This window comes from Belonocnema kinseyi, chromosome 10, assembly GCF_010883055.1.
Source record: "Belonocnema kinseyi isolate 2016_QV_RU_SX_M_011 chromosome 10, B_treatae_v1, whole genome shotgun sequence".
NCBI lineage: Eukaryota > Metazoa > Arthropoda > Insecta > Hymenoptera > Cynipidae > Belonocnema > Belonocnema kinseyi.
In genome coordinates this window covers 16,223,871-16,234,167 of record NC_046666.1, presented here as the reverse complement: position 1 = coordinate 16,234,167, position 10,297 = coordinate 16,223,871, and positions in this window count along the sequence as shown.

Sequence of the window (10,297 nt, the reverse complement as noted above, 5' to 3'; positions counted from 1 at the left end):
GTCGTCTCACATACCGAACGCCTACCGACCCACAACATCATTTTACATCATTTTTAGATCAAGTCGGGTTCAGCCACCACCCACGTAACCCGGCTTGTATCATAGTCTTATGAATCATGGTCATGCGGGCCAGACTAGCCATGGGACGGGGAATCCATTCCGTGCAGCTGCCGACCAGATGGCCTTTACGGCTTCTCTCGCCCTTTCTCCCATTGAGTCTAAGACTTACAAGGTTAGGCGAGGTCGTAAAGAGGCCATTAGAAAGCAATTAGGCTGGAAACTTGTCCCAGCTTGGGTTTACGTGAGTAAACACGAGCGGAGAATTACTCCAGAAAATTTCCTGCTGATGGCTCTCAACTTTATTGGACCGAAGTGCACTATATCAATTTGTTGTTTCGTTAATTTCGGATTTTCTTTTATTTTCTTAAAATGGAAAACTTTTTACAATAAAAAAGAATTTTTAATCTAAAAGGGCACTTTAACAACTTTAACAAAACACTTTAAAAACTTTAACAAAATATTTGAATTTTCTAAAAATAATAGGATTTTTAACAAAATGGTTAAATATCTTAAATAATGATAAAATTTGTAGCATTCAAAAATGTATTTTCAATACATCAGAAATATGAGACACGTAATTTTTGTTTTTGGTAAAACATTTTTTTTTCACAAATTCACGGTTACATGGATATTCCCGTGCGTTATGCAAAAATTAATTATTGAAAAAAAAAGTTGTATCTTGGGAACCAATTGCCGTAATTTTCTTTTTTTTTTACATAAGCTTTTAGGAAAAACTAAACTCTTTTAAAATCCACAATGTTACTCGATATAAAAGCTATTGAAAGCTATTGAATGCGGTTTTGGAAAAAACCTCACTTTTTAATTTTCCTTTCTCCTTCCAGAACTTCCAAAAAAATGTAATTTGAAGGTTGAAATTCTTTGTAGTATTTTGCTGCTTCAGGATGAACATTTGATTAACTTTTACAGAACCACCAAGTCATATGAATTATCATGGGTATCGGAATGCTCAACGTACAACAGCTCGAGGAATACAATATAATTTTATTGACGAGGTGACACATCTTAGACTCCTGGAGCAATATCGGAGAGCTGGCCGTAAGATAATTTTAATTTTTTTTAAATATAAGAACCTTATAATAAATTTAGAAATTTTGAATAGTTGACAAGATTATGAAACATTATACATTTTTTGAACTATTCAAATTTCGATAATTTTAGAAATTTTAGAAAATTCAATTGAAGTTCAATTCACCGCTGAGTATTATGAAAAACTGTTTTTTTTATTTTATTTTTTCAAATTAAAATTTTGATTTTTGTGGGTGATTTTCTACTTTTTTTTGTAGAATTGTGAAATGTTGAGTTAGACCCAGCCCAATTCGAGCGACCCGAATTTTGCATAGGAGCTCTGTGTAAAGTTTTGAAAGTTCATACTTTTTTGGTAGATAGTTAACCTACTTTTTTAAAAATTCATCCTTATTGGTTAAACTAAAAACATACATTCTTAAACAAAGAATTAAGTTTTTGACTAAAGAGGTAATAATTTATTTTTGTTAACAAATTCGTATTTTAATTTGAAATTATAAAAAGTTGCAATAAACTGAAAAGGATAAATTTCTAACGAAGAAAGACAATATTCTACAATATTCTACCAGAAAAGAAAGATTTCCAAAGTCAAATACCAATTTTCAAACGAAATCGGAATATTTACATATTCAAAAAAAAAAAAATTTGTAGAATAAAATTCAGCTTGCTGATACAAAAAGAAAAAAGAATTTTTTATAGAATAGTTAAATCCTCAATGAAAATGATGAATTTTGAACAGGCAAGATTAATTTTCTCCCCAAATAGTTAACATGAATTTAGTATCGATTAGTTGAGTAATTAAGTTTATAAAGGAAATTCTTTTTACCAAAAAAAGAGTAGCCAGATTTTCAGATAAAAAATAGTTTTCAAATTAATTTTTTATCTTCAAAATATGAAGTTTTACGTACATAGTTGAAAAAAAAGAAATGTCGAACAGAATAGTTAATTTTCCAACAAAAAATTTTAATTTTTGACAAAAATAGTTTAATTTTCGACCAAAGTAGTTTAATTTTTAACAAAAAATGGGCCTTTTTAAGAAAAAAGTCGGTTTTCAACTGAGAAGTTGAATTTACAGATAAAATGGGAAACCTTTAATGGAAAAAATTAATTTTTGATGTAGCAGTTTAACTTTAAAATAAGTCGTTTTAATTAAAACTGTTTAAAAAATTTAAATTAAAAAATTGTATTCAACCAACAAAAATATAAATATAAATAATTTCTATTTTTTAGTCATATTTATTTATTTATAAAAATATTAAAATCTTACAATATTAGGCCGGTTAGGCCCAAATGGCATGCTGCCTTTCGAATAATCTATTTTCCTAATATTTCTGCGAGAACCTCATGAATTTTAATTTTTTTACAGAAGCAATTCCAATTGAAATTGCTCAAAATACACCACAGACACAACCTGGACAGCATTTTTCTGATCAAAATCCTGCTACACCCATGGAAATAGATCCGAGCCATGGTCTTAAAAGACAAAATGAATCAAACGAGATGCAAGCAGGAGACTCCAAGAGACGAAATTTTTAATTTTTTCAATACGCAAATCACTAGATCTACCAAAAAATCTATAATTTCCATCGGGCAAACGCTAGATCTAACTTATTCCAAATTTTTTCACCTCTGATAAACATACGCTTGTGAAATATTTGGAATCGTCGTAAAATCTTTGAAATGCTTGCAATCTTTTCAAATCTGTCTGAAATATTTGTTAAATTTTTCTAATCCTTTTAAAATCCTTGAAATATTAATTCTCTCTTCAAACACTTTTTCGAAGATTTTGAAAGCTTTGAATAGTCTTCAAATTCTTGTAAAAACTTTCGAAATCTTTTGAAAACTTTTTAAATATTAAAAATCTCTCTTTAATCTTTCAGAAGTTTTTTGTTTAACATCATTCAAAATTCGTTTGGGATTTTAAACCGTTTGAATTTGAGGAGTGACATACTCGGACCTTAACAACTTTCAAAACTTAGAATTCTCTAGGATTTTTTTCAATCAAGGAAACTTGGAAGTCTTCTTAAAATTTTCATTAAAAATTAATTGTTTTGCTTATAGAAACTTATTTTATTAAGATCTGAAAAGAAATTAATTTTCTTCATTCTTTTGAACCCCATTTGCGAGACGAATGTAAAATTAGTGATGAAAAAGTGAAATTAGCGGGGCAAAAATAAAAGTGGTAGGGCGAAAGTGAAATTAGCGCGGCGAAAGTAAAATTTGGGGGGCGAAAATAAAATTAGCGGGCGAACGTCAAATTTGCGGGGCGAAAGTAAAAATTAGTCGATCAGAATTCGATGCGTCGGACCCGCTTTTCAGAGCCACCTGGTGACAAAAAGCTGAACTCGAAAAAATAGTTACGATTTCAAAGATGCACTTTAATTCTTACATAAAAGTGTTTTTACGATTTTTTTGTGGCATTTAAAGCAATCAATGTATACTGGAAATAATTTAAATCGTCTATTACGCCTATACTTCGCATAATCTGGATCAAATTTATTCCCGTATACATTAATTAATTCAAACTCATATGAAATAGTGAAATAAGATTTTTTTTTAATTTTTGAACAAAAAGGTGTTTTTTCACTGTATAGGATGAAAATTCTGACTAAAATTATTTATTTTTGGTGAAGATTTGTTTTTTGTTTTTAAAGATTGTTTAAAAAAAAAAAAAATCGTGAAAGCACTTTTATGCAAAAATTAAAACACATCTTTAAAATTGTACCTACTTTTTCTAGTTCCAGTCTTCGGCCCCAGGTGGCGAAATGGTCGACCGTCATTGCCAGTCAGAAAAAATTGCAATTTTCTCATAAAAAATTCAAGAAAACTTCCAGGTTTTTCAGATTAAAAAAAATAAAAAATAATTCCAGGTTTTTAAAGCTTTCAAGGCCGCTAGTCACCCTGGCTAAGCACTAAAGCGCACGGTCAACTCTCGGATGGGTGACTGTTCGTGATTCGCACTTAGTGGTTTTTTTAATGCTTTTCGCTAATTTCGAGCGGGAAGTTTGATGACGAGGATGGATTTGAGCACTCCATGTCCTTAATCGGCTAAATACTAGAGATTTGGTTTTCTGCAGTTTTCCATTTATCTGACGAAACTTTCAAGCAATTTTGAACGCTTATGATAAAAATCCAGCTGCAGATGGAAGCCAATTTTAGAATATGAAAACAGCATATGATTGACTACCTTAGGCATAGTTTATTAAGGGTTTAATCTTTGATGAACTCATGTGAGAGGGAGATTTTGAAAATGTAAAAACTCGAAAAAAAAATAGAGTAATAAATCTAATCTCAGGGGCCGCACTCAAATTATGTAACAGATTATAGACACTTCCTCCACATTTAACGAATTTTTAAAAAATATATCTGCCCCCCCCCCACTGCTATTACTGTACGTAAGTTACAGTTTCCCAAAATAATAAGATATTGAACTTAAGACAAATGGAAATTTTTTGTATTCAAAGTAAGCTTTGCAGGGTGAAAAATTTATTTATAACATTCTCTGATTTTCCTTTAAATAAATTATTATTTTTCCTGAAGATTAACATTCAAATACCAGCATTTTAATCATGTAATATTTTAAAGAATGGATCTTTTATAAATGGCATCAGATAATATTTCAGATACAAAATAAGAATTTTCAAATTGACTTATCTATTTTAAAAAATCATCTTATATCATAAAAGATGACTTTTTAACAAAATACACGAATTTTCCACAAAATAAATTTTCAAAAAATGATTAAATTTTTAAACTGAAAAGATAATTTGACAACAAAAAAGTGTAATAGTTAACATTTCAACCGAAAAATATAAAGTATCGTTTTAAAAAATTAATTTAACAACCAGAAAAACGATCTTTTAATAAATACAGATTTTTCCGTCATGTAAGCAACAAAATAACTATACCTAAATTGTTGAATTTTCAAGCCAAAACACGAATTTACTGTACATATATTTAATTTACAACGATAACATGTTCTAAATTTCTACTAAAAGAAATAAATTTTGAAATTGAAGACAAATTTTCAACAACAACAAAAAATATATATATATAAATTTGATTAAAAAAAAGAATTGAGTTTTACTTTTTAACATTAAAATATGAGTTTCCAACAAGCAGTAAATTTTTTCCCAAATTTTCCACCTGAAATACGAATTTTCAACAAAACAGTTCAATTTTCTACCAAAGGGGATGAATTTAGCAAGAATAATCAATCCTCAAACAAATAGTTGAATTTTCAACCAAGAAAAATGTAATGTGTACCAAAACAGATGAGTTTTTAAATAAAAAAGACAAATTAAAATTTAAAAAGTTAAATTTTGTCAAGAAAAGTTATGCGTTGACTTTTCAACACCAAAATGTGAATCTTAAACAACAAGTAAGTTTTCTATGGAATAATAAAATTTTCAACAAAACATTTGAGTTTTCGACCAGAAAGGATGACTTTTTAAAAAAGCTGCTGAAGTTTTAACGAAACAGTTGCATTTTAATCTAAGAAAAATGAAATCTTACTAACACATATGAACTTTTGAATAAAAAAATCACATGTTCAACAAAAAAGTGGAATTTTTACCTAAAAAGATTACAGATGTCTATTCAATATCAAAATATAAATTTTATAAAACGCAATTTTCTGAAAAATAGTAAAATTTTTAACTAGAAAGTTGAATTTTTAAACAAAAATGGATGAATTTTTAACACCATTGTTGAATTTTTAACTAAGCAGTTGTATTGCTTTCTAATAAAGATAAGGTTTCTACTAAAACTGAGAAACTTTTGTAATTGAAACACAACTTTTCAAACAATAGTTGAACTTTTATCCAAAAAATATTTTTATTAAACTTTTCAACATAAAAGCATGAGTTTTAAATAAGAAGTCAATTTTCTTCGAAGATACTTCAATTTTCAACGAAAAAGGTTGAAGCTTTAATCAACGAAGATGGCTTTTGAACAAAATTGCTGAATTGTCAAAAAAATAATTACATTTTTATCTAAGGGAGATGGAGTTTTTACAAATTTTCAAAAAAAATAATATTTTAAACATAGAAACTTTTATGAATGGAATAAAAAAATTTTAAATAAAAATTAAAATATTACAAATTTATTCTGCTTGACAGTTATTAAAAGTTATAGAAATTCCCTGACTTCTTAAAAATTGTTTTTGGCTAATTTCGTTCTTCATTTAAGAAATTTCTAAGGCGCGTGAAGTTCAATACATAATAAAAATCTGTACATTAATATAATTTATTGTTTATTTACCGATTTCAAAATTCTCTCATCTTTGAGCTGTTACGTAAATTAAGTACGATACCTCATCAAATTTAGCAATTTAAATATGAAAAATGTATGCATTTTTATCTAATAAAAATGAAATTTAAAACCAAAAAAATTATTTTGTTTTTTTTATCAACAAAGCAGAATTTTTAAATAGAAAAGATCTATCTTACAAGAATGTAAAACTAATTAGATTATCAGTTAATAAATTAATTTTGAACTAAAATTTCTTACTAAAGTTATTTTTCCAAATCTTTCATGCAAAATAGTTAAATAATCAAGAAAGGGGAATAATTTTTAAACAAAAAGTTGTACTTCTATCTAAAAAAATGAAATTTGTCTGGAAACAGATAAATTTTTATTCAAAAAAATTTCAAATAATAGTTGATGTTTTATTCGAAAAAGATTTTAGTTAACTTTTCAAGATTAAGATATGAATTTTGTAGCAAAAAAAGCAAGTTTCTACAAAAAAAAATTGAATTTTCAATCCAAAAAGACGATTTATTTAAAATCAAATCTATGAATTTCTAAAAAAAATAGTTATATACTCTACCATATAGTTCAATTTTTATCCAAGAAAGGTGAAATTTTTATTGAAACCGATGAAGTTTTTATAAAAAACGACAAATTTTTCTTTAAAAAGTTTAACTTTTATCCAGAAACGATTTCCGTACATTTTGCAACATCAAAATATACATTTGAAATAAAAAGTAAATTTTCTATGAAATATTTAAATTTTCATCAAATCAATAGAATTTTCAACAAAACATTGCATTTTTATTCAAGAATGATAGTATTTCTCTCAAAGCAGATGAATTTCTATTTGAACAAAAAGAAATTTTTCTTAAGCTGATTTTTCTCCCAGAAAATATTTCAATTATTTTTTTTTGATAGAAAAATATTAAATGGAAACAAAAAGTAAATTTTCTACAGAATATTTAAATTTTCAACAGAAAAGCAGGATTTTCAACTAAAAAGTATGGCTTTTCAACAAAATTGTTGACTTTTTGACCAAACAGTTACAAATTTTCAAAGAACATTTGAATTAAAAAAAAAAAAGAAAATTGCAGTCTTATCCAAGAAAGATTAAATATTTTCACGAAAAAAGGTGAAATTTAAATCAGAAAGACAAATTTTAAGAAAAAATGGTTTTTATCCAAAAAAGATCTTAGTTGACTTCTCAGAACAAAATTAGAATTTTAAACGAAAGGTCAATATTATACGAAAACTGTGGTGTGTTTGAATAAATAAGATGCATTTTTCATTTGAAAGTTCATAATTGTTATAAATTATATAGAATTATTATTTTAAAACAATTTTTGTCAAAATTATGAAAGATTTAAATATGTAAGTCCTCAGTTATGAATATTTATTAAAATGAATAATGATAATTAAAATAAAATATTTAATGATATAATATTTTGTATTATTAATTCAGGGTAGCCGTTTTATTTGAAAAAAATTCAGGGTTATTTCCCGCTTTTTTCAAATCTACAAAAAAAATTTTGAACTCTTGAAGATAGAATTTTTTCCATTCGAAATTATAAAGACTTAACTTCAAATTGAAGCGCTTGAAGTGCAACTCTTTTGAATTTTGAACTTTTAAGATTAAAGCCGAAATTTTTCAAAATTAAAAAGCTTGATAAATAAATAGTTGTTCAACTTTTATAAAGTGCAGATTTCAAAGATTTAAAAAATATATATAAATTACGATATTTTTTTCAATTACATAAATTTATTAAGGAATCAACAAATTTATAGATTTTCAAAATTATATTTTTTTGAGCAATTTTTAATGAGAAACATTAAACATTGAGGGATTACATTAGTAAAACTGAAAACTTTTTAAATTAGAAGTAGAATTATTTAAATATCAGGTTCCTGCAAATTAATAATTAATTGTTATTCATACATGAAAAATTGTTCTCAATTCTATTTTAATTATTGTCCTAGAATTGTTGTTTAAATAAAAAATTATTTTACATTTTTCCAGAAATCTTTAGAAAAAATTGGTATCATCTTAAAACGTCTCTAAACCGTTAAACAGCTTAAAAATTTTATTTAAATATGTTAAAAAACCTACAGTTTGTTTTATATTTTTTGGAATGTTCTCAAATTTTAATTTTTTTTATTCCTTTTAATAATTCCAAAAAATTTTTTGATGGTTTTAATTTTTTCTATCGCTTTTAATAAATTCTGTAAAGTTAAGAAAAATAGCTTAAAATGTCCCAAATTATTTTTGTACAATTGTAGATATCCTTGAACATTTTTTTGATATTCTTTAAAAATAAATTTTTCAAAATAAAAAGGAATAAAAATTTTTTCCAGGAATCGTAGGAAAATTTAGTTAATACTTTTAAACTTATGAAAGTCCTTATAACACTTTAAAATTTTATTTTTAAATCTTCAGATATCTTTATTTTGTTTTTATAATTTTTTTCAATCTTTTCAAGCTTAACATTATTTTTGAATCTTCAAAAATTCTAAATATCTCTTTAACTAACTCAAAGTTTTTCTAATTTGAAGAATTGTTAAACTGATAGTTATACAAATATATTCTAAAAAGTTATCTTATTGGTTAAGAAATTTAATTATTTTATAAAAAGTTCAACTATTTTGCTAAAAAGATATCTCCTCTGTTTCAAAGTTCGATTTGAGAATTTTTCAAATTTCCGGTATATTACATTTAATTTTATCCAAAATTTGCATAAATATATAGCCGTTTGATATAGATAGACTTCATGTTTATTCTGTCTTTTTGGCGTTTCTAATTAATTGTCAAACAGAAAGGATCAATTTTCAATTGAAAATGTGGATTTTGAACCGCAAATGGAACCAGAGATGAATTTATTACGAAGAAGATGCATTTTTGAATGAGAAGATTGAATTTGTACCAAAAATCACGAATTTTCAACAGAGTACCAGCAATTTTTTCTCCAAAAGATAAAATTTTAAATATAAATGAAATAGTTGAATTGTCAGTTTTAAGATTAATTTTCAAGAAACAAAATGAAATTTCTAACAGCTGAATAAAAAAAGATGAATTTTCAATTAAACTGACACTATGAATTTTCAACAAAAGAGTTACCAGAAAATCATATTTTTTATTTTTTAAGCGTTCTCTTGATCGATACAAAAACTCTAATCAATGTTAGCTTGATAAATAAAATTTTTCCGACCAAAAATCCAATAGTTAAAATTATAATCGAAACATTAATTTAAAAAAAAAACGAATTTTCCTCAAAATAGTTAAATATTTACAAAAACAAATTAATTTTCAACTAACATTATATAAAGAATCTGTAATCAAAAAATAATTTTTTAAATCTAAATTTTTGATTTTGCTACAAAGCAGATTACGTTTTTACCAGAAGGAATTAATTCTCAACCAAAAATGTAAGAGCAGATCAAGAAAAGATTTAAAGTTTAAATTTAGAAGAGTTAAATTCAAGTTAAATGATAATTTTCAAAACAGACCAAGCATATATTAATTTTCAACACAAAAAGACGAATAAAAACAAATAATAACGTTTAACAAACCCGTTGATTTAACAATCAAAGGAATGAAATTTCCAATTAAAAAGAGGAGCTTTCTGGAAAATAGTTCAAGATTGAACCAAGTGGTAAAATTTTTAAGCCAAAAATACAATTTTATACGAAGACAAAATTTAACTAAGAAAGATTACTTTTCTGCTATGAAAGATGAATTTTTCAACAGAAAATGTCGAATTATTAATAGCATACTTCAATTTTCTACCAAAATTGAAGACTTTATCAAAAATTTTAATTTTTTAAGAATAATTAGATTTTCAACAAAATAGTTCTTCTTCTTTATTCATAATGTGTCCCCTAAGGGTTTACATGACTTCCATTCCTTACAATCTTTCCGTTTACATCTATATATTTTTTACAATCT